Source organism: Natator depressus, chromosome 6 (assembly GCF_965152275.1).
Source record: "Natator depressus isolate rNatDep1 chromosome 6, rNatDep2.hap1, whole genome shotgun sequence".
Classification (NCBI taxonomy): Eukaryota; Metazoa; Chordata; order Testudines; family Cheloniidae; genus Natator; species Natator depressus.
The window spans coordinates 74,801,095-74,825,881 of NC_134239.1; the positions used below are offsets into that span (position 1 = coordinate 74,801,095).

At 41.7% G+C, this 24,787-nt stretch overlaps 1 protein-coding gene across 1 annotated transcript in view; it reads left to right on the forward strand.

Moving 5' to 3' along the window:
* The first annotated feature begins 2,008 nt into the window (after positions 1-2,008).
* Positions 2,009-24,787, forward strand: part of FMN1 (formin 1) — a 391,310-nt gene continuing 368,531 nt past the window's right edge. Inside the window, exon 1 of the mRNA XM_074955742.1 lies at positions 2,009-2,363. The gene's annotated coding sequence lies outside the window, so the exon portion shown is untranslated. The remainder of the gene's footprint in view (positions 2,364-24,787) is intronic.

Sequence of the window (24,787 nt, forward strand, 5' to 3'; positions counted from 1 at the left end):
ATTTGTTCTCCTGCTATGAATCTCCAGTTGTAGGAACCTTTGCATACCCAGTTGAACTAAGCAATACAACCATACAATCACCCTGATTACTTCCACTGAACGGAGCCTGAAGTTGTTCAGGAAATTCATCTTTGAGTGCTGCTCAGCTCTTCTTTGAGCAATAAGTACCACTATTTCCCATCTACAAACTAACAAAATAAAATTATAGTTCAGCTAAAAGTGAGTCTTAGTTCCTCAGATGGTAGCTCAACTGCCATATTAAATATATAATGAATGGTTTTCATATCTAACCTGGGTAGGAACTCTGCTGGTAGAAGACCTCAAACTTCAATGCGTCCTAAGAATGGGATACTTGCAGGAAATTTAAGTCAAGACACTTCCTCCTAAACTCTGTACTTGTTTTGTTTCATACAAATCTACAGTAGCTGTCTCTGTAGAGTAAATGAAGCAGCAGGCAGGTTGCATTTATCCCATGTCAAGATGAAAAGCTGATTACGCTGATGAGCACAGATGAAGCGGAAACCTCTCAGAGATTAGGTTTTGCTTTCCATGTGCCCTACATTGCAGGTTGACATAATTGTGTAATGTTGGTCATTTTACATGTACAGTCTTTCCTCTGGCTCCTTATCAGAGTGCAAATGCACCCAAAAAGTGAAATTTCTATCAGCAAAGTGTAATAATTCATCTCCCTTTGAGAGAACACATTTTAAAAAGAAAACAACTAACTTTTCAAAGTACTTGGAACTGGTATATCTGTTTTCTGTTCTGTTCACAGTATTTGTCTCTGACTATGATGTGAAATAGTGATGTTATAGGTAAGGTAGTGCAAACTTGTAGGTTACTAGATGGGAGATGGCAAGTAAATCATGAGCAAACTATCAAGTTTCTACAACTTTAAGAATTATCTGCAGTGATGAAAAGAAGTTTAAAATGATCCGAAAAGATCTCAAGAATTTTAGGTAGAAGTAGCAAGTGAATGATTTTAATTATTATTAATCATTATTTACTTTAAGATTTAATTTTGTTTATGAAAGACCTGTCCTTCACATGTTACGAGCTGATTTTATCAACACCTGTTTATTGCAGGAAGCACTCCTATCCTTCATTAGGTTGTGGGCCTCTAGTGTTGGAGTCTTGTTAATGAATCTAAGCAGAACCACATGTGTAGCCACAAGAGATGCTACATTTTGCCTAAGCATGAGATGTCATTGTAATGTGTTAACATTTACAAAGGTCTTCAAGCACCGCTGGAATCAAAATGCCATTTTTCCTCCCAAATTGTACAATCACTATTAATATCTCACAGAAGGCTATATTAATTGCAGCTTTTAAATATAGTCTTTATAAATCATATGTGTAATAAAATAATAAGGGTCTTTTGCTTCTTCTCTGCTTTGCTCCAGAACTGAATGTTTCAATGAACAATATCAGAAGGATTTTTAGGTAAGAAAATAAATTCTTTAGCCTCCACAAGCTCAGCTCCTCCATGGCCCATGTTTGAATTGAAGTAAAATAACTATAGGGACCGTTCTTGTAGCTTTGAGTGTTAGGAAGTGCCTGGGTTGCGCTTTTATATAGGAAGCAACTCAGAAGGCTGGGCGATGATTATCTTTTTGTCGATTATGTAAATTCCAAAGTGGAGCTTATTTCCCTAAAAGCCCTTTCCCCCCTCATAACAAATAATCCAGCTCCAGTTCGCCTTGATGCTGGGCTCGGGGGACGACGATTTCATGGATGCTCCCGAGAGAGCAGCAAGACAGATATAGCCATCCTGAGAAGCCCAGACGTTGCAGGGGAATGTTTTCTGCCATGGGGATTTAACAGCAACCCACATGAGCAGTGACTTTCACAGGACCAGAAAATACCCCCAAACACACTCGCGTTTGCTGGCAAGGGGGTGGGGCAGGGAAGGGAATGGGTGGTGATGGATGGATAGTCCCTGGGGGGCAGAGAGCCACTGAAAGCTAGCTGCGGGGGGAGGGGAGGTTGCTCCTCTGCTCCCTTGTTTCGGGGATTTTGGCTGCTGCTGTCGACCGGGCCCCATCCGCTGCTGCGCCGCTTGGCTCCCGCGTCAAGCCAGGAGCTCGAGGCAGCTGCCCTGGCACCGGCACCGGCACCGGCACTGCCCCTCTCTGTGGAGCTGCCCCGCGCGGGCTCCTTTGCTGCGAATGAGCCCGGCAGGCGAGACGGGGGCAGGCTGTAAATGCCAGGCGGCGGCAGTGGTCACCCTGAGGAGGAGGAGGAGAGGAGCGGGATTAGCGCGGGGGCAGCCGCCGCCGCAGCAGCAACGGGACTGGGCAGCGCCTCTCGGCACCTGCAGGAGCAGCAGCAGCAGCCGAGCCGAGGACTGCGCGTCTTCCAAGGTAACAACCCTTCGTCCGTCTGTCTGTCTGCCTGCTCCGCTCTGTCCCTCAGCTTCCCGGCAGTGTCTCCTCCCGCCACAGCGCAGGGCTGCCCGCTCGCCGGAAAGAAACTTGGGATTTATTCGCAGTCACCCCGCGAGTGCAGAACACAAGGGGGAGAGAAAATCTTTATTGCCAGCTCTCTCCTCCTCCTGCTGCTGCTGCTGCGGCTGCTTTATAAATAGCTCCTGGGCAGAGGCAGAAGCGGGGATCTCTCTCTTGCCTTTATTAGTTTCCCTTGCAGCCCTGTTAGTTCTCCCCACCTCCTACCAGCTGTATTAAGGCAAGATGTCGCTGGGTTATTTTTGTTTGTTTCTGAAAACTGTCAGAATTGTGTGCGGTCCCTTCCCTCTTCTCCTGCTGCAAGACGGATGCAGCAAGGCTTGGACTGGGGGGTGGTTACAAGTTCCCCCTATAGCGGGCTTTGATGGATGCAAATCCCTTCCTGCACTGGGGAGGGTGGGTGACTAGAAGGCACATGATTAATGTTTACAGCATTCAAACAATCTGTCTTCCTCAATGTGTAGAGTTTGGGAGGAACCACCGTAGAAAATAGGAGACTGCTCAACTCTATCCTGTGTAAGGTTATATACAAAGTCCTGGTGTTCTGTATATACTTTCCCATAACTTTGTTTTCTCTGATTTTTTTTAATTAAGAGGCCCAACCCCCGCACCCCAGAAGAAACTGTGTGTTTCAACAATTTATTGGCAAAACATTATCATTGCTCTACCCTGGGGTCTTCCTAACACACACGTCAAAGGCTATGTGTATGTAGGTAATTAAAATAGATTATCCTTTCTGAGGCACGCTATTATATCAGTTGAGACATTGTTCAAGTGGCCAGATCATTGGTCTGGGGACCAGAAATACCCAAGTTCTGAATCCTAGTTCTGCTGCTGTGTCATTATATGGCTTTGTGCAATTGATTTAGGCTGGCTCTTCATCTGTGAAGCCTGTGTGTGTGTTGGGGAGTAACAATATTTCCTTGCTTTCTAGGACCTCTTTAAAGATGAACTAATGAAAAACAATAATTTAGTCAACAAACAGTGGGGAAAAAATGATCCAAATCCTATCTAATATTACTGAGCATCATAAAGCATCCATTATCTGATTGTGCATAGAACACTTTGAGAAGTGCTATGCATGTGCTAAGTATTAATTGTAATTGTATAATAATACATGAACAAGTCTTATTTGTAGAACTATATCAATAACACAAGCAAGTACAAAAATTAAGTTAAACAGATGTAACTTTCTGAAATTTTTTATCTTTCAGGCAGAAATAATCCTAATTTGGCCTCTGCTTGGAGATGAATTTATTTGTTTTGGCAAGTTTCAGCAGAAACTGTTCAGCCGTTTTTGATTAGAGGGAAAATGGGAGGGAGGCAGAAGTGTCAGTCTTTCATTATTAGAAAATAAAAAACTACTACTTTCTTTCTTTCTTTGTAACAGCTTTCCAACCAAAATGTCTGGGGCTAGGAAGTCGATATTTGATATGAAATTGGCCCTTTTTGAGAAGTACCTTCTAAGGTTCCAGTGAACATTCCTTTTGACTTGATTGAGATATGCCCCCTTGAAAATCAGGTTCTCTGCACCTGGAATACATTTTTTCACAAAGCTTGTAAAGTGCACAGCTATGTGTGCATATCTACGTTAACTGCATAGTGAGAAGTTAGCAGTTGGCATAGGGTTTCTTAACACTTTTGGAAAGTATGTTGGGATGGAGGCATACATACCTATAGAAGCATGGATAAAAGTAAAATATTTCTGTGAACATTATGCCCCCACATTTAGTCGAACATTTGAAAGAAAAATGAGAATATCCTAGAAACACTTCTCAGCTGAACAGTTCAAAAAGAAACACAGCATATAAATGACTTATTGTCCTAATACAGAGCTTTATCTCAGGCCAGGCCCTTCCCTTCCCTTTTACAAGGTGTGCAGGAGCCCTGGCAGTCCCTGTGCACTCAGGGTATGTCTACACTACGAAATTAGGTCGAATTTATAGAAGTCGGTTTTTTAGAAATCGTTTTTATATATTCGAGTGTGTGTGTCCCCACAGAAAATGCTCTGAGTGCATTAAGTGCATTAACTTGGCGGAGTGCTTCCACAGTACTGAGGCAAGCGTCGACTTCCGGAGTGTTGCACTGTGGGTAGCTATCCCACAGTTCCCACAGTCTCCAGAAATGAGATTCAAAAGTTCGCGGTTCTTTTCCTGTCTACCTGGCTAGTGCATCTGAGTTGAGAGCGCTGTCCAGAGCGGTCACAATGGAGCACTCTGGGATAGCTCCTGGAGGCCAATACCGTCGAATTGTGTCCACAGTACCCCAAATTCGACCCGGCAAGGCCGATTTAAGCGCTAATCCACTTGTCAGAGGTGGAGTAAGGAAATCGATTTTAAGAGCCCTTTAAGTCGAAAAAAAGGGCTTCATCGTGTGGACGGGTGCAGGTTTACATCGATTTAATGCTGCTAAATTCAACCTAAAGTCCTAGTGTAGACCAGGGCTAAGACTAGTAGGGTTCACAGAAAGGAACCCAACTCTTTAGAAGTTTCACAACGAGATGAGGCCACAAGGGAGAGTGGATAAATGTCAAAGATAATGACTTGCTCAGATATATTAGCTTTACTGAAATAAATTAATAACAATGTCAACTCTTACTAAACTAAACTAAACAAGTGTAAACTCTTACTAAAAAATTACGGAACCATTTAATATTACAAAGATATGGGAAAGCTGATCAGATTGACACACAGAATGAGAATGTTGATGCATTGTTTTGTGTCATCAACTAAGCAAAGAATGACAGTTCCTGCAGCCCCAATGGCAAAGAACACTTCAACCTTTCCAATATTGTTACTGAATACATGTAAATGTAAAGGGTTAATATAATCTCCGGTCTTTAATGAGGAAATCTTTTCTAAATTCTGAAGTTACTTATGTGCATAAGTGTTTATAGGATCAGAACCCCAGACTGTGAAGTAACATTGTAATAAACCCCAATCCTTTTTTTAATTTAAGGTTCTAAGATGAACCATCTTTCTGACTTAAAGAAAATGTATTTAGTATGCAGTATTTATATAAGGGGTGAGTAGAAAAACATTCCTATTGTTATATGTACTTCTAGTACTACCTCTTCCAAGAATTACTTTGTCACCCCCCTCCCCCAGCACTTTCACAAATGTGTTTGTTAGCTTTAATCCTGCTTCATCCATTTTGGCAGGAACTGGTATACATGGAAGAGCATTCTTCTGTTGAATGAACTAAGCTCTGATCTTATGACTTGTATGTATATGACCATACTTAATTACATAACTTGGGTTTGTATACTATATTCTATTGACTTTTTTTTGTTACTTTGATAAGCAGTGAAATAAAAGGGTCAAAGATCTTTTTAATAGGAAATAGGGAATCCTTTTGCCTGTGTCATGCAGCTATCAGAGGGCTATAATGGGCTTATGTTTTGTGGACTTGGTAACTGGAGTATGAGCGCTAAGTGTGTGTACAATTATATTAGGATTGCATCAATGTACTTATTCCTTTATTCCCATTTCACTTGCTGTTTTCCGCTACTCATCATTGCTTTTTATAGCTGGCATTTGCTGGTGATGGCTGACAGGCTTACTGTACTTTCATGTTTCTTCACTGAGTCGTTTAGGGATAGGCATAATCTAGGGGCTGGTATGTCATTTTAATGACACACTTTGGAATGCTATTGTCCCTCCATACCAAGCAAACATAACCAGGAAACTCTATACTTACCATTACTATTATTCCTGATCAGGTGAACAACTTAGGGCCCTACCCTGCCCAGCTTTCTTCTACAACAGCAGATCTTACAGCTCTCTGTAGCCGGAGATGGTAGCTAGATCCCCTCAGAGTAACATTCCCTCAGAGTAGATCCCCTCAGAGTAACATTCTTCCCTCGCTTTGAGAGGTGGTCAGAAAATTCTGGAAGTGAACCACTGGCTAGGTAAGTGGTATAAAGTAGAGGGGTCCACTGGTCCACCATCCATGGGGAAAGGGGGCTGAACAGTTTGGATGGCCTCCATCTCAATAAAAGGGAAACCAATCTTCCTGGGCACAGGTTGACAAGTCAGGATGGCATTGAATTAATAACAAAAGGGGAGGGCAAAAAGAAGGAACAAATGAAGGAACAAATTGCTGATGCTCTCATACTAGAAGTTTGAGAAACAAACAAGAGAAATTGCTCATTTATGAGCATAAATCTGACTTAGTTGGCTTTACTGAAACCTGAATTTCCACTACATGCATCCGACGAAGTGGGTATTCACCCACGAAAGCTTATACTCCAATATGTCTGATAGTCTATAAGGTGCCACAGGACTCTTTGCTGCTTTTACAGATCCAGACTAACACGGCTGTCCCTCTGATACTTCAAAATAGTTATAACCTATTTAGGAATAACCAAGTGAGCAAACAGGGAGAGGGAGTGGCACTCTGTCAGAAATAACATTACCTGTTTCTGAGTCACTGATACCTTGTAAGAAAATGATCTTGAATGCTTATGGATCAATAACCGGATGGGGTGTTAGTTGGTGTCTGCTGCTGACTGCCAAATCATACTAGGAGACAGGATGGCCAGCTCCTTAAGCACCTTATCTATGTTGTGTAGGAAAAAAGCTGTTTGATTGTAGGAGACTTCAATCTGAGTGACCTATGCTGGAGGTTTTATACTGCCAGTACTAAAACATCTTTGGAATTTCTAAATATTATAGATGACCATTTCCTAACTTAAGAAGCATTGCATCCAACATGAGGGAAATCTGTATATTAGACCTCATCTTGACAGATAAAGAGGAATTGATCACAGAACTAAAAATTAGTGGTAACTTATGTACAAGTGATCATGAGTTAACCATGTTTATTATGTACAAATAGAATAAAGCCCAACACAGTAATATATATAGTTGGTGTTTTAAAGGCTAGTTTTCAAAGCCAAAAACTCTTATGAGCCAAATCAGTTGGGAGAAAGAATTTAAACAGAAAAATTGTGAATGATTGGGAATTGTTAAAGCATTTTACTCAATGCTACAATCAAGAAAGAAGGCCACACTACTTTAAAAAACAACCTGCCTTACAGGCGAAATAGTCATCTTAAAAAAAAAAATGAAGGGGGATGGGAAGTTGATAGTAATTAATATAAATTAGAAGCTAGAAATTGTAGAAAATTAATCAGGGATGCAAAAGGACACAAAGAGTATGGCCGTTCTTATGTTCTAACAATAGTATTGGTCAATTACTAGAGGGAATAATAATAATAACATCAATAAGAATGCAGAAAAGGCTGCCATGTTCGATAAATATTCTTGTTCTGTGGTTACGAAAAAAACCCAGATGTGGTCAAATCATATAATGAAATAGTTTACATTACAATAGTAACTCAAAGGGATGTCAAACAACAGCTCCTAAAGTTAGACATTTAAGAATCAGTACGTCTGGATAATTTACATTCAAGAATTTTTAAAAGAGCTGACCAAGGAGCTTGCTGGGGTTGCTGTTCAATAACTCTAGGAACACATGGGAAGTTTCAGAAGATTAGAAGAAAACTAATATTGTGGTAATATATTAAAAGGGTAAACAGGATGACCTAGGTAATTATAGACCTGCCAGCATGACATTGATTTCGGGCAAAATAATAGAATGGCTGATATGGTGCTCAATTAATAAAGAATTGAAGGAAGGTAATATAATACCAATCAACATGGGTTTATGGAAAATGGATCCTGCCAAATGAACTGGATATCTTTTTTATGAGATTAAAAGTTTGGTTAAGGTAATAGTGTTTGGTAAAATATACGTATAGATTTCTGTAAGTTGACCAGAAATGACAAATAAAATAACCAGTCAGAAGTACACAGTTCTCTACAAAAGAAAAAACCTCCCAGATGGGATACTACAGTTTTACACTGTTTTCTCTGCTAGCAGTGTCAGATTTTTATTCACTTTGTTTTTTGTTTTGTTTTGTTTTGTTTTACTTTTGTTGATAACACAGTCATTCTGTCAGGAGACAAAGGATTATATTTGAGACATGGATAGAGGCCTGTACAAGCTGTTGCAGTAGGGCTAATTCAACTTTTATCTTGTTTGTGTTACTTGCAATATCAGCTGAATAGTAACTAGTATATCTTTTCTAAATAAGACCTCCATACCCAGAGGCAAAAATGTTTCTTCTTGCCTGTAATTAATTTTTGCCTCAATTTGTAAGGTCAGCTGAATATTGTCCACATGCTCCTCTTGTGCATGTACCCAGCGATGACTATACATTTTGCATTTCAAAGCCTCTTACAATTGTGAGCATTTGGCTTATGTATTGAAGGGGAATTTATACTTCATAGTTGTTTTCAAACTCCCTTTGATTAAAGCATATTTATTACCCTAGATCACAAACAGCAAAGCACAGAATATCCATTTAATACTGTTGTTGAGAAACAAATCCCACGTTCATTTTAAAATGGATTAAATAATCATAACATCAGTTTCATTTCCAGATTTTTGAAAAATACTCCCTTCTAGCCTAGAGGCATTTCAAGCATTTTGAAACTTTTAACAGTTTCAGCATATGGTCAGCACACGGACTGGTTGCCAGGAACTCCCAAGTTCTAATATTGTCTTTGACACTAAATCCCTTGTGATCTTGGGCATGTTCCTCAATCTTTGTTCCTTAGTTATCCCACAAGCAAAACAGGGATAAATGCAGCTAGGGATGGCATGAGGATGAATTTAATGTTTGTCAAGGATTTTAAATCAGTCAAAGCAAGGTGGAAAGCACCCTGCCCCTTGCAGCGGAATGCAATTGTATAGTAGGGCTACAAGGGCAGCCTCACTCCAGGAGGTGCTGCAGTACCAATTAGCTGGGGACATGGCATCTTTAAAGAGAGAGGGTCTTACTGGTCAGTACGTGGACTTGCAACAAGGCCTTAGATTAGTTAGCTGGGGTTTTCAGCAGCCGCCAGAAGTGGGCCTCTCATTGCTTCATCTGCAGTCCTGCAAAAGAAACTTTATAATGAAATTTTTCCAGATATTCAGTCTAAATATAATAGGCAGAGCTGGTACTTTCCATTATAACAATGTTTTTAATTGCACAGAACTTGACATTTTCCATGCCTGGTGTGTCGCAAGCTGAATTTTTTGGGGAAAAAATGTTTAGACTGTGTTAGAAAATTCTTAAAACCATTTTGTTGACCCCTTGATGGTATCAGGAATGTGCCTTTTGCTATCCCTGCGAAAATCCACCCACATTTGGCCAAGTTATTAGCCTGTGAAAATTAGCAGCTACGTTCTCTGAACATATTGCCTATACTGGGTATATTGCAGCCCATGGTACAGGAGTGAAGCAGAACTTTAGCTGCAATTGCTCCTCTTGGCAGCCAGGGGTTGTTATGGTGCTGGGAACAGAAACTGAGAGCAGAGAGACTGCCTCACCTGAGCTCTCAATGCTGCTCCTGCTAGTGCCCGGGCTGGCAGATGGAGAAGGAAAAAACCTGACTGGAATATAGGGTGCGGGGGGGGGGGGGTATGGTAGCAGCTGGGCTAGGGGTGCCTGAGAGGGAGCTGAGAAGGGACTGGAACAAAGGGGATTGGTGGGATGTGGGCAGGGGAGAGCATGTGATGGGACTCTGAGAAAAGGTTGTGTGGGGAGCGCTGGGATTGGGAGGAGAAGCTGTGGGAACATGAACTGGGATGTGAAGTTGAGGTGGGTGAAGGAGGGAGTGGGATGATGTGGGACTCAGAGGCTAGTGGTGCACTTGGTAAATTAACAAATCTCTTGCAGTGAATTGAGATTAATATGATGGTCTACACATAAACATTTTATGGGCATATCTATGTCAATTTGGGGTGTGAAATTTATTTATTTATTTATTTTGCCAACATAGCTATGCTGGTAAAAGCCCTAGTGTAGATGCAGTTACAGTGGTCTAAAAGTGCTTATGTCAGTGTGTCATTGAATCAGAATAAACTGTGCCAGCATAAGTACTTCTATAACAATATAACTCTGCCTACACTAGCGGTGCTTTGCCAGTTTGCATAACTAAATGTAAACAATGCGTTAAATAACAAAGCCTACTAGTGAAAATCTTGTTGTGTACTTCCAAAGTATTTTGTGGGTAAATATGTCCCCAGCAGTCTCCTTCCTAACACTGCATTAAAGACCCAACTTCCCAGAAAAAGAAACTCCCCCATGACCAGCAGTGAATTAGGGGCAGAATGGGCCACCAGAAGTGGTGGAACTGCTCTGAGGCAATAAGCCACAAGTGGTATTCCTGGCAACACCTGGAACTGGAGCCTCACCAAACACCTCTCAGGGGCAACATATAAAGGCTCAAACCAAAGGGAGAAAGGACTTCTCATCCGGAAGCAGCAGCATGCCTTGGCATCCCTCTGACCTCTATGGACCCAATCTCTGAGAATAGGGGAAAGGGAGTCTGTACAAAGGGAAATCTAAGGATAAAGTGCTGACGAAGGATAACGGGTCATGTGAGAGAACATGGAAGGAAACATTTGGGACACTAGGAGAGGGGAAGAATGAAGGCTGAACTGCAAATCTAAACTGGAATTTGAGAGTTACAGTAACGGGGGAAAAGGAAAAACTGGGTATCCTTTCTCAGTTCCTGTGGGTATGTTATCTGTCTAGAGGCTCATCATGCAAACAGGACCCTTGCTCTTGCAGAGAATCTCATGTGAAGTCAACAGAGCTGAATGTGGGAGTAAGTTTCTGCCCCTGGAGATCAGTTTGCAGAATTGAGCCGTTCAGTTCAAAGCATTTTGTGTGTCTGTAAACTGCCTAAAATACTTTTGCAGGGCTGCAGTAAACACCATACTACTGTTAACACAGGCAACATTGGTGAGCATCCCATCTGACAATGAGGCCAGCAAAATTGAGGAGAACATCATTAGTTACTTCAGACTCTGTATTTGAGAGCCTTGATATCAGTTGGACTGGCTGCTAACAGAAGGGACATGTATGATGAGCCCTCCCAGAGTGACTGTTGGAATCTTTTGCCCTCCTGTACAGTAGCCTCGAGTGCTTGATGTGTTCCCGGCACCAGGCTGAAGTCTGCTTAATGCCCATCTACTCTTGCTTCTGAAATATCCCAGGAGAGGTGAATGTTCCTGCTGCTCTGGGATGTGTCATGGAGGATGGTATACTCCCACCACACATGGATCAACCCACTGGTATGGTCACTGAGCCAGGCAGCTGGTCTCAGAGCAGGATCCACGTTCACTCATATTGGTCAAAAGAGTGGTGCAAAACTGTACTGATGTAATCAGTACAGCTTGGTACTACTGGTGAAAACAGGGAGACAGGGACCTTTATTAATTGAATAAGGGTCAGGAAGAAAAGGGTTTAGTGCACTCGAACTGTGGGGGTGGAGGCCTATTGAAACTTGAGACCTGGTACACACCCCTTACTCCCATTCACACCACAAACTGGCACAGGTATAAAGCTGTGCCATAGCCTGAGGCATGTATCGCTGCAGATGAAATTTTTGGATAGCACATTAAGAAACAAAGCAAAATTTGTTTAATTTTGGTTTTCAAAGACTGACTTTTTTAAAATCTAGATTTTTTCCATGTTGTTCCCCTTTTTCACCACTGAAAGTAATAGAATGAATGATAGCCAGGATTTTGTTTTCTTTCTTTTTTCCTTTATCCAATCTAACTTTTCAAAACTTCCACCTTTGAAATAGTTACAGTGTGGCAAAAAGAAAAATGAAATTCTATAATGCTGCTATTGCATAACTTTTCCCAAAGTTGGAGAAAATTAAAAAAATTACAGTGATGAAAAATTCTGGACATTATTTACTTTATTGCAGCTCATGGCAAAAAGAGAGGTAGTGGAAAAGGGAAAAAAGGGTGGGGAGAGAAAGAGATTGGGGAGAACTAAAAACTTCAACAATGTGGAAATTTTCAAAAAGTATTTTGACAAAAAAATTGTGACTAAGTTCACTTCTTGCAGTTAGTGATGGAGGACTGACTTCCATCCAAATTAACCAAATTAACTAAAAAAAAAGAGATAGAGAAATATCAAGGATGGCATTTTTACAGCACACCATATTTTACTGTTGGAATCCTTGTCCTCCTTTGTTTATATCATCCCTTGCTGTCTTATGTCTAATTTACACAGGAAGCCCTCAAAGCAAGGGCATGTCAGAGTCTTTTTGTCTCTGAAGTGTAATGGAGACCTAAGGTGCTATACAAATGATGTTTATTATGAGATGCGTGAAACAGCAATGTTCCACTTAAAGGACACAATCAAACTGAAATATAGTTAAGGTTTTTTAAAATATAGGTTTTTGTAATACTTGAATCTCCCCTATTACTTTTTATGATTTTACCATCAGTTTTATATTTTTCTAAAAGTGTTTTTGTTTCCCCGTTCCTTAGTGAAAAACCAACATGAACAAAATGGGAAACTTATAAGGGAAATAGTAAAACTGACTATATGTAAAGTGCTGATAAAGACACAAAGTAAAAACTGAATAATACATTATGGCAACAAACAAAGGATTTAATCTCTCTGCAGGAAAGCAAAACTAACTATGCAGCTTACAACAAAATATATTTGTTTTAGGATAGCACTGGAAGAAAGCTCAAATATCACTGACTAACTACTGAGAATGATGTGAGGTGTTGATAATGGATATCAGATAACTGTCTGAGGAACTTGCAAGCTTACATAGCCTACCTGGCACAACAAAGGGTGTAGGTATCTTCAAATATCTTGCCAGAACATTTGAGGAGCTGGTCTTGAAATGAGATAAACTGGTCGGCATCCTGATTGATCACATTTTTTGCTCTGGTGGGGAAAAATGGAGTGTACTGCACTGAAGACAAGGTTGAAGTATCTGTTAAAAATGTTCCCTTTTTTCATTACATTTATCACTGAAAAGCACTGTGCAGAGAAGTATGTTCTGTACTCAGGATGAGAAATATACTGTATGTTAACTACAGGTACACTTGTGCTTGTGTACTAAACAAATAATTCTAACCACTTCTCTATGAAATGGTTGTACAATATGTAGACTTGTGTTCGACACTAGAGTTTTATGAGTAAGTGTTGACAACATGCATACAATACCTCCATAGTTTAGGGTGAACATCAAGCAATGTATGGTGATTGCTTTGAGTCAGCATTTTCCAAGAGTTGCCATATAGTTGTATCTGGAAAATGGCATCATTATCCTACAGTTGAAATAGGAAATAACTGCAGTGTTTTAGACAGTGAGCTGTGGTAATTGTTGGCAAATATTGACCTTTTAATAGCAACCACAGAATGGAAGGAAAAAATTTTACCTGTTAAAGACAAGTATGATCCTGTGTATTTCTGACTTTGCATTGTTTGACAGATATTACTGCCCATTTCAACACCAAATTACATGACTCACTAAGTCACGCCTTTTTGATGTAGTGAAAATGCTTGAGAATAGACTTCTTTGTGACACAACTGCATTTTGGATAATCATATGTCCAGCTCCTATGACTTAAAAAATACCTGAGATTTCCTCTTCTAGCCAACACAGTGAATCTGGTGCTATGAAACTTCAAATGGCTTTTCAGCGGAGACTTCATTATTTCGGAATAAAGGACAAGTAGAAGACTCTCTTTTTCTTATTCCTTACAAGGCGGTGGCAGAAAAGATAGCTGTTGCATCTCAGATGTAATTTTCTCAGCTCCATTGCATATTGGCCCCAATCAACACACTGTGATAACTTCCTATTATTGAATGCTTGATTGTTAGGCATAATAATCTGAATAAGATGATTTTTCTTTGTAAAGAATGTACCAGAAATTATTTTACAGGCATTTTTGATGCAGTCTTATAATGATACATTCCAAAGTTTAAACCAAACATTTCACTGATTTTAAAGATTCAGCTTCATTCACACACAAATCAGCCATCGTTGAACCTGAAAAGTTTGTGCTGTTTATCACTTCAAACATATCGTAAACTATTAATGAAACAAAAAATGTATGTACAATTCTAATTACGTAGCATTGTCTGTGAAAATAATACTGAAACAGTGCATGTCTCTTACGGTTTGCCTGTGAAGCTTCCCTGTCCCCATATGCTGTGGCTGTCAAGGATCGGTGATGAGAGCTACGTTCTAAATATTGAAATTGCTCTTCATTGATATCTATAGGATAATACACAGTCATTTATTCTTGTTTTTAGCTGAGTATCAGCTGGCTCAAATCAGACAAGGAGAGGCAGAAAAAAACACTATGACCCAGCATGGTTTTGCTTCTATTGATATACAAGTTTTTCATGATCATATCTTCCCTGCCTATGTTGTTAGTAACGGTGGCTTTACATTTCATTAGGAAATTTTAATGGATGAACATATAACATGTAGATGTGCCTGTCAAGTAATGGTTATAAATTTTAACACTTATTATCTTAATCTGATCATAAAGTAGTGATTCAAATATTTGAATACTGTAACATCTTGTTTTATGGACCTCTCCCCCACCCCCTGACAGCTCTGTGTGGATTAGCTTGAGCAGAATGATATGGTGAGGTTTTAATGAAATCCTAGCTGCATTTTTAACATGCTTTCCTGGCCAACTCAGTCTACACCTTATCCCTTGATTTGCATTTATATATAAAAATCACCCTTTTTGGTAAACAAAGCACTACACACATTCATTGTGGCTTATCTTGGTGACTTCAACCTTATGTTCTGAGTTATCTCTTTATGGGTCCAATGAATTTGTTGGCAAGGTTCATAAATCTGTTTGACTGATTTCCTCTCTTTAGGAGTGTTTAACATTTTGTTGGTGTGATGGCATGTTCACCCCCACACTGACAGGGAAGGGATTTATCATAGAATCATAGAAGATTGGAGTTGGAAGAGACCTCAGGAGGTCATCTAGTCCAACCCCCTGCCCAAAGCAGGACCAGCCCCAACTAAATCATCCCAGCCAGGGCTTTGTCAAGCCAGGCCTTAAAAATCTCTAAGTATGGAGATTCCACCACTTCCCTAGGTAACCCATTCCAGTGCTTCACCACCCTCCTAGTGAAATAGTTTTTCCTAATATCCAACCTAGACCTCCTCCGCTGCAACTTGAGACCATTGCTCCTTGTTCTGCCATCTGCCACCACTGAGAACATCCTAGCTCCATCCTCTTGGGATCCCCCCTTCAAGTAGTTGAGGGCTGCTATCAAATCCCTCTCACTCTTCTCTTCTGAAGACTAAAGAAGCCCAGTTCGCTCAGCCTCTTCTCATAAGTCATGTGCCTCAGCCCCCTAATCATTTTCGTTACCCTCCACTGGACTCTCTCCAATTTGTCCACATCCTTCCTGTAGTGGGGGGCCCAAAACTGGACACAATACTCCAGATGTGGTCTCATTAGTGCCAAATGGAGGGGAATAATCACTTCCCTCAATTTGCTGGCAACACTCCTACTAATGCAGCCCAATATGCCGTTAGTGTTCTTGGCAACAAGGGCACACAGCTGACTCATATCCAGCTTCTCATCCACTGTAACCCCTACATCCTTTTCTGCAGAACTGCCACTTAGCCAGTCAGTCCCCAGCCTGTAGCAATGCATGGGATTCTTCTGTCCTATGTGCAGGACTCTTCACTTGTCCTTGTTGAACCTCGTCAGATTTCTTTTAGCCGAATCCTCCATTTTGTGTAGGTCACTCTGGACCCTATCCCTACCCTCCAGAGTAGTGCAGACAGGGACCCGGGAAGTAGAGAAGGAGCTCCGGACAGGTTGTTGAGACTGAGTAGGGTTCTGTGGTCACAGGGCAGTGGACCAGGGAAATGCAGCAATAGTCGAGGCAAAGGGATGCATTAGGTGACTTTGGTTCAAAGGGTCCCTGGGCAGGGACAGGGAGTAGTGGGTGGGCCCGGGTCCTCCACTTGCCATTGGGGAAGTGGCTGGGCAATTGGACTGCAGTACTATCCCCAAATGGGAGGGCAGAGCACAGATGGTGGCAGGGCAGGAGGACTGTGTCATGAAGAGGACTTGTCACTTTAAGGACTGCGGTAGGTTTGACAGCAGATATGATGGTTGGAGAGGCACCACTGGGAGCTCCAACTTATGAAGCCAATCCCCAAGATGACCAGCATGAGGTACCAGCATGGTGAGTGAGCCCCATCACAAGTTGGTGGAGAATGCAGGCACACAGTTGCCCCTGAAGTAAGGGGAGGTGGAGAGACCACTGGTGCACAGTGAAAGATGGTACCAGACGCATATCCTGATATAATCGGAGTGAGAAGGACTAAGAGAGGCTGTGGTGCACTGCAGAGAAACAGTACAAGAGAAGAAAAGAGACAATGGAGCCACAATATGCAGAGGCCTTCTTTGCTGAGGGCTCTTGTGCCCTCCTATGCTGGATTCCAGGTTCAGTCTCTCTGCAGAAAGGGACTGACAGATAGTGGGGATGGCTCGAGACCTTGCTGCGGGAAGTTCTGGAGAACCAGCAGAGGCAATGGAAGGCACAGAGGTATCTCCAGAATTGTTTGGTGCAGATCTGCCAGCTGTACCAAATAATTCTGGAGATACCACTATGCAGAGCATCAGGTGGCCATAGTAAAGCTCCTGCGGGGAGAAATCAGTAGAGGCCACAGGAGGCAGGATGGGTAGAGAGGTACCAGAGCTAGGAAGCCAGAGACTGGTCTGAGGGAATGTTATGCCGGTGGGTGACAAGGACACTGGAAGGGAGAGTGGCCCTCCTGGGATGGGGGCCAGAAGTCTCACCCAGAGAACAGGAAGAAGAGAGAGCCCAAGAGAGTCCAACCTGTGAAGAGAACGGGGATACGCGGAAGTGTTGGGCCTGTGGACAACAGGGGCATCTGCAGTGCAAATGCTCATACATGAGTTGTGGGGTAAAGGCTAGCCCAGGGGAAGGAGCTGAGCAATGGAAGGACAATGGGAGGCCCATGGCCAAGGGGAGGCAAAGAGTTTGCTTTTGGTGCCATGAAGAGGGCCATATAAAAAGATATTGCAGCCTTACAAGAAGGCAGAATAGTAAAGGGGTGTCTGGGGACCAGGCTAGGTCATAAACGATCAGGATAGACGTGGCAGTGATGACCATAGACTTGTCAGGGAGTCATCTCCCACACCCAGCAGGGGATAGCAAAGAACTGATAGGTAAGATGAACTCAGATGAAGAGGGCCCAGGCAGATAAGGGAATCAATGCAGGGGCAGAGCAGGCTACTGTGGGGATCCAGACCCTGAATGAAAGGGTGCTGGGCACTCAGCTGGAACTGCAAGAGAAACTAGCAGTGGTGGAGCAGGCCTGACTAAGGGCAGAAAGAGACCAGGCACACCTAAGGGAATAGTTTAGGCATACTATGAAGGATCAGGAAAATGTATGTTTCCTGTTGAGGGAAGCTGAGAAAGAGAGGGATAACCTGCGGGGTCATCTTGGACAGATGCAGGGCAAGAGGCATCCCTACCCTTGAGGTTTGAGGGGGAAGATGTGTGATTGGGTGTTTGCCCCACACTGGAAGGGAAGGGGTTAATAGAGCCCTAGGGAGGCAGCATGGGAAGCAGCCAATAGGAGAGAGGCTAGAAGGAGCAGCCAATCAGGGCCCAGGGGGATCACATAAAAGGAGCTCTGGGAGCTTGAGGAGAGACAGAGTGGGCTGCAACCCACAGCACCTTGGACAGAGCAGTGCAGGCAGGGACCCAGGGAGTAGAGAAGGAGCTCCAAACAGGCTGCTGAGACTGAGTTGGGTTCTGTAGCCACAGGGAAGTGGCCCAGAGAAATGCAGTGGTAGTTGAGGCAAAGAAATGCAGTAGGTAACTTCAGTTCAGACGGCCCCTGGGCCGGGATCCGGAGTAGTGGGTAGGCCCGGGTTCCCCCCCTCCACTTGCCACTGGGGAAGTGGCTGGACACTTGGACTTCCGTACTAAGCCCCAGAAGGGGAGATCACAGATGGTGACACAGCCTCATGACTGTATCATGAAGAGGACGCTGCGGTCCTTGGAGTGATGTGGGCCTGACAGCAGATGTGATGGCGGGCAAGCCACCATTGGGAGAGGGTGTACCAATCTGCGCAGCTAATTCCCAAGATGGCCAGTAGGAGATGCCACCATGGTGAGTCATGCGCTGTCACAGTTGAATAAAGCATTATTTTGATCTTTGATACAGGTTGCATGTGTTTATTCCTCAACAAATCCTTGCTAAATAAGACACTGCGATTTGCCAGAATGATACAATATATTTAAAACTATTACACAGGTAATTGTAAAGCACCATGGTTTAAATCTTCTTCCCTTTGTTTTCCAATAAATAGGAAATAGGTTTATAGTGACAGTTACTTTCTTTATGGAATTGTGATTTCTATAATTGTGTCTGAACTGATTCATAGAAGCCTGTACCTCTTTGTCTCCAGAAGAAGATAATTATCTTTTACCTTTATAACAATAGCAGTTATAGAATCATAGAATATTAAGGTTGGAAGAGACCTCAGGAGGTCATCTAGTCTAACCCCCTGCTCAAAGCAGGACCACCAACTAAATCATCCCAGCCAGGGCTTTGTCAAGCCGGACCTTAAAAACCTCTAGGATGGAGATTCCACCATCTCCCTAGGTAACCCATTCCAGTGCTTTACCACCCTCCTAGTGAAACAGTGTTTCCTAATATCCAACCTAGACCTCCCCCACTGAAACTTGAGACCATTGCTCCTTGTTCTGTCACCTGCCACCACTGGGAACATCCTAGCTCCATCCTCTTTGGAACCTCACTTCAGGTAGTTGAAGGCTGCTATCAAATCCCTCTCACTCTTCTCTTCTGCGGACTAAAGAAGCCCAGTTCGCTCAGCCTCTCCTCATAAGTCATGTGCCCCAGCCCCCTAATCATTTTTTTAGCCCTCTGATGGACTCTTTCCAATTTGTCCACATCCTTTCTGCAGTGGGGGGCCCCAAACTGGACACAATACTGCAGATGGGGCCTCACCAGTGTCGAATAGAGGGGAATGATCACTTCCCTTGATCTGCTGGCAGTGCTTCTACTAATACAGCCCAATATACTGTTGGCCTTCTTGGCAATACACTGCTGACTCATATCCAGCTTCTCATCCACTGTAATCCCCAGGTCCTTTTCTACAGAACTACTGCTTAGCCAGTCGGTCCTCAGCCTGTAGCGGTGCATGGGATTCTTCTGTCCTAAGTGCAGGACTCTGCACTTGTCCTTGTTGAACCTCATCAGATTTCTTTTGGCCCAATCCTCCAATTTGTCTAGGTCCCTCTGGACCCTATCTCTACCCTCCAGCGTATCTACCTCTCCCCCCTGTTTAGTGTCATCTGCAAACTTGCTGAGGGTGCAATTCATCCCATCATCCAGATCATTAATAAAGATGTTGAACAAAACTGGCCCCAGGACCGACCCCTGTGGCACTCCGCTTGATACCGGCTGCCAGCTAGACATCGAGCCGTTGATCACTATCCATTGAGCCTTTCAATCTAGCCAGCTTTCTATCCACCTTATAGTCCATTCATCCAATCCGTACTTCTTTAACTTGCTGGCAAGAATACTGTGGGAGACTGTATTAAAAGCTTTGCTAAAGTCAAGATATATCAAATCCACCACTTTCCCCATATCCACAGAGCCAGTTATCTCATCATAGAAGGCAATCAGGTTGGTCAGGCATGACTTGCCCTTGGTGAATCCATGCTGACTGTTCCTGATCACCTTCTCCTCCAAGTGCTTCAAAATGGATTCCTTGAGGTCCTGTTCCATGATTTTTCCAGGGACTGAAGTGAGGCTGACCAGTCTGTAGTTCCCTGGGTTCTCTTTTTAAAATATGGACACTATATTTGTTATGAGTAAGTCAAATGGTAGTTTCATACACACTCCATGAGGTTCTTGTAATCAAGATCATTTTAGCAATGAGAAGGAATTGACCATTACATACTGTTTGACATCTGTCAAAGAAGTGTATGTTTATTAATACAAATAGTTGGATTATTATATCTTCATATATTATTTCACTTTCATTTGACTCATGAATTGGATCTTTGTTCTATTTCATTTCTATCCCACTGGATTAATTTTAGAGTCAGAATTAGCAATGTAGTTTAACAATTGTAGGATGACATACGTTCTTCTTGAAAAGGAATAGTCTGTATCCATCATACTGTGGGCTGTGATTTTTTTTTTCTGAATTAAGGGTGCTTAGCATATTGAGGCTTGGTTGTATGTGGGTGTGAGATTTCCAGTGAAAACAAAGGTGCTTTAGATAGTGGTGTTGGTCATTCCCTTTTTTTTCTGAGTCTTATTTCTTCAGCATGATGTGGTAGAGACACTGTGATCCAGGTGAGACAAAAGGCAGAAATCCTAGCCACCTGAGGTCATAAAAGTCCATAGCACCTTTTGATGTTTGAGTTAGATACACTGTTGCTGTATGCAGTACTGCCACCCCAAATGTTCAAAAATCATTAGTCTGGCCCCCCAAAATCATGAGATTTTAAAAAATAATAAATGTTGTTTTTTTATTTGGGTTCTGGCTTTTGAGCCTTTCTGGTGCACTAGCTTTATGTTTTTCAAGACTTTTCTTTGCAACCATAAAGGCTACACACCTTTTTTCTTCAATGAAAGCTGAGATTCTCATGCAATATCATGATTCTGGGCTTTAGGAATAACACAAATCACAAGAGTTGGTCACACTGTAAAAATAATAACTAATAGCTCATATAGTATTCTAGTGGCCATATTCCACCCTAGATGTTGCTGCATTTCATTGGCGAGTGAAGGTGTGTGTGTGTGTGTGTGTGTGTGTGTGTGTGTGTGTGTGTGCGCGCAGTCTGCAAAGTACTGTGGGATCCCTTGGGCATGAGTGGCATTATATAAATGGCAAATATGATGAAGGCTACTAAGACGATGAAGATCTGTTTATATGTTCCATAGATTCTTTGCTCAGTCATCAATATTTTCCACAAAAAATGCTATGTGGTGTTAAGGGTACTCCTTCCATTGTGTGGATATCTTGGTAATAGATCTCTCTCTACTTTTCCACCTGATTTGGTTCTCTTGGTGCTATCTACCCCACCCCTCAGTTCCGTCCTGTTGCCTGCTCAGATCCCTCTCTCTCTGCCTTCCCACCTGATTTGGTTCTCTTGGTGCTATTTACCTCACCCCTCAATTCCCTCCTATTGCCTGCTCAGATCCCCGGGATGGAGGGTTGAGGGGGGAGGAGCAGCAAGTCCTCTTTCCCCAGTTAGTGTTCATCTTTGGGGAGCTTCAACAATGGCTGGTAATCCCACTTCATAATCCTGCTTCCATCATGCCAACAGATTCCCAGTATTGGCTGGCCCCTGGTCCTTGACTCTTCCCCTCCTGATGCATTTTCAAGAAAAACTTTGGCCTCCTCTAAGATGTTATAATGGAGATGAAGCTTCCTTCTTTTAAGCCGGGGGAGCTATCAAGGGTCTGTAAATTTTCCCTTACCACTTACATAGTTTTAGTCTGTTTCAAACTTTGACCTTCTATTGTTTAAACAGTTTACTCATACAAACTCTTTACTCACCTTTGTCCTCCCAGGAACAAAGACAAATCTTGATCCTTGTTTTCACAGTTATGCATGGAATTTCAATATCAAGTAAGATAATTTTAGTCACAGTGATGGAGAACAGAAAAAGCATATCCTGTCACAATTGTGACAGTATTTCTACAGATAGAATCTAATAGTTTCATCTGCACTCTTTCTGTGAAAACTCTACTCCACTGGTCTGCGAAAATGACAAGATTAGCAGTTCCAAAGGCACACAATTCTGTGTGTTCTTTTGTGGTTTTTTTCAGGCTGAAGACTAAGATTGGATGGAGTTCAGTAAACAGTTCTCTCTGGCTCTGGTAAAACCACCACTATGATATTGCATTCAGTTCTGAACATTTTATTATCCAGAAATTTGAATGTGGATTGGAGGGAGTTTCAGAGAAGAGTTATAAATATGATTAGTGGGATGAAGGGATTTGCTTACAAGGATAGTTTTAAAAGAGCTAAAAATACCTAGCTTGACTGAATAACAGTTTAGAGAAATATAACTGTCTGTAAGTAACATCACCAATACAGAATAATTCTTTAAGATGCCACAAAACAGAATAATTAAAGTTGGAGGATGAAACTCAGAGGACAATTTAGTGTATAGCGGGAGAAATGTCCTGACAGTTTGGTCACAGTCTGCATGTATGCCCAGTAAACAATACGTAGAAAACAATTCTGTACAAAGAGATGATAGGATTAGATTTAAGAGAGATTTTCCATCTCTATATTATTTGAAGATGGGAAAGTAAGCGACTGCACTTGAGGAAAGATCTAAGTTTGATATCACAATGTTGCATTCAATTTTTATGGGACAGATCACTTGAGTTAAAATCTTCCAGGACACTGGGATCATTTGGTCACCTTGTTTTCTCCTGTGCTGCCAGTTCCCCCTAGCTCCTTGCTGCAATGTTGTTCTTTCTCTGCCAAACATTTCTCACTGCATCCAGGCCACCTCTTTCAGTCTCCATCTACTTCCAGGTCATTATGCCTGAGTGTGCATTTCACTTTTTTACTTGAACACCCTATTGTAACAGTGGACTGTGCACATACATTCCTAACCACACAAAGCAAATGACTTCTGAAAATTGTTTTTGGTGATGGAGGGGAAGGAGTAGATATTATACCATTATATGTTACTTAACAGAGTTGCATGCGGAAACCTGCACAGTGTCTCCTCATACAGTTCTTAGCTGTAAGTAGGGTTGGTCCTTGACTTTCATAAGCACTAAAGCTTTCACTTTATGTAGCCAAGATACCCTGTTGCATTTTGACAGTTTAGGCAAAATGAGTATATGACAGAGCAAGCTTCTCTCTCAGCTGTTTCTCCAGTGAGTTTGGTTTCTGATCCCTATTTGTAATGAATATCTTGTGTCAGGTAATATTTTTCCCATTAGAATGCTAGAAGCTTAAAACTTCTTACAACCTGCTCTTAATGTGTACCTTTGCAAAATGTGTAAGTGACGATTGCTAGTGGTGGTCAGAGGTATAGCAATTTAAGAGCAGATTGGCAACAGAATTGAGCGTTTTTCTGCATCTTTTTAACCTAATTGCATCATCATGTTCTCCTGCCTCCCCCTTGATGTTAGCCCCTTCTGTTCTGATTAGCTGGCTGTAGGAGTTGTCAACTGTCACTTAACCCAAAACCTCAGAATATTTTGTTCTCTGCAAAGTTTCAAACCTACAAAATTCAAAAGTGTTATCCTGTGCTTTCTTATTACACTAGTTGTGTGCACACAATGCTGTTACAATCTTTTAATATGGTGTAGTCCTGTCTGAATAGCAGGCTAAATGAGTACTTTGAGGGTGATATCTGACTTAAACCAACGTAAGAAAAGCAATTCATGGTTAATGCTGATAGTGTCCTTAATGTAATGTTGTGCCTCAGTTTTCTCTGCATATAGAAGTATAGAAAATTATCCATTTATCTGGTAAAGGATCATATCAACTGAAATACTTAAGATCTATTAATAACTTTGAGCCATGTGATTAATGTGTATTCCACCCAAATCCAATATTACGTTAACTTGGCTTTAGGTGTATGACTTTCCATTTTTAAAACTGAACACATTAATTAAAAAAATATATACAAACTGAGAATTTTTATAATGCTATTTAGGAGCCACTGTGATGGTCTCTGGCTAAAACCTTCATTATCTAAAACATATCTCATAACTTCTGAAAATATTTTGTAGGCTATAATTACTAGTATGGCCTGCCTAAATATGAACATATAATATCCGTTCTTAACACATTCACCTGCTAGGTGATCACTATAATCCTGTTATACAAATATGCTGTTAAATATTTAGAAAGCCCAGATTTTTTTACTTGCTAGACAACTATAAGTCTGAACAGACTCCATAAATCCTTAGGAGCTGCAGATTATTCAGAATACGCATTACTGCACATATCAAGAAAATACAAACAAATTTTAAACTGTAATTTTGTCAGCCAATTATGGCTGAGGGGAGAACAAGGGAACCCAAGACTTTAAGGGCATGTTTGTGGAATGTTTCTCTCACTGTATAGTGTGCTGAAGTGGGGACAGCTTCTTTAAGCAAAGGTTTTATGGAATACCGAAGCGGGGAAAGTTGGAAAACCAGCCACTCATTGTAGAATAACAAAACATCATTCTATCCAGTAAACAGCAGCTTTGATGCAGAGTACTTGGTTCAGTAGTAGCTAGAGCTCCCTTCCTTCCCCACTCTGAACTCTAGGGTACAGATATAGGGACCTGCATGGAAAACCTCCTAAGCTTACTTTTACCAGCTTAGGTTAAAACTTCCTCAAGGTACAAAATTATTTTACCCTTGGATTTCCACTGCCACCACCAAACTTTATCTGGGTTTACTGGGAAA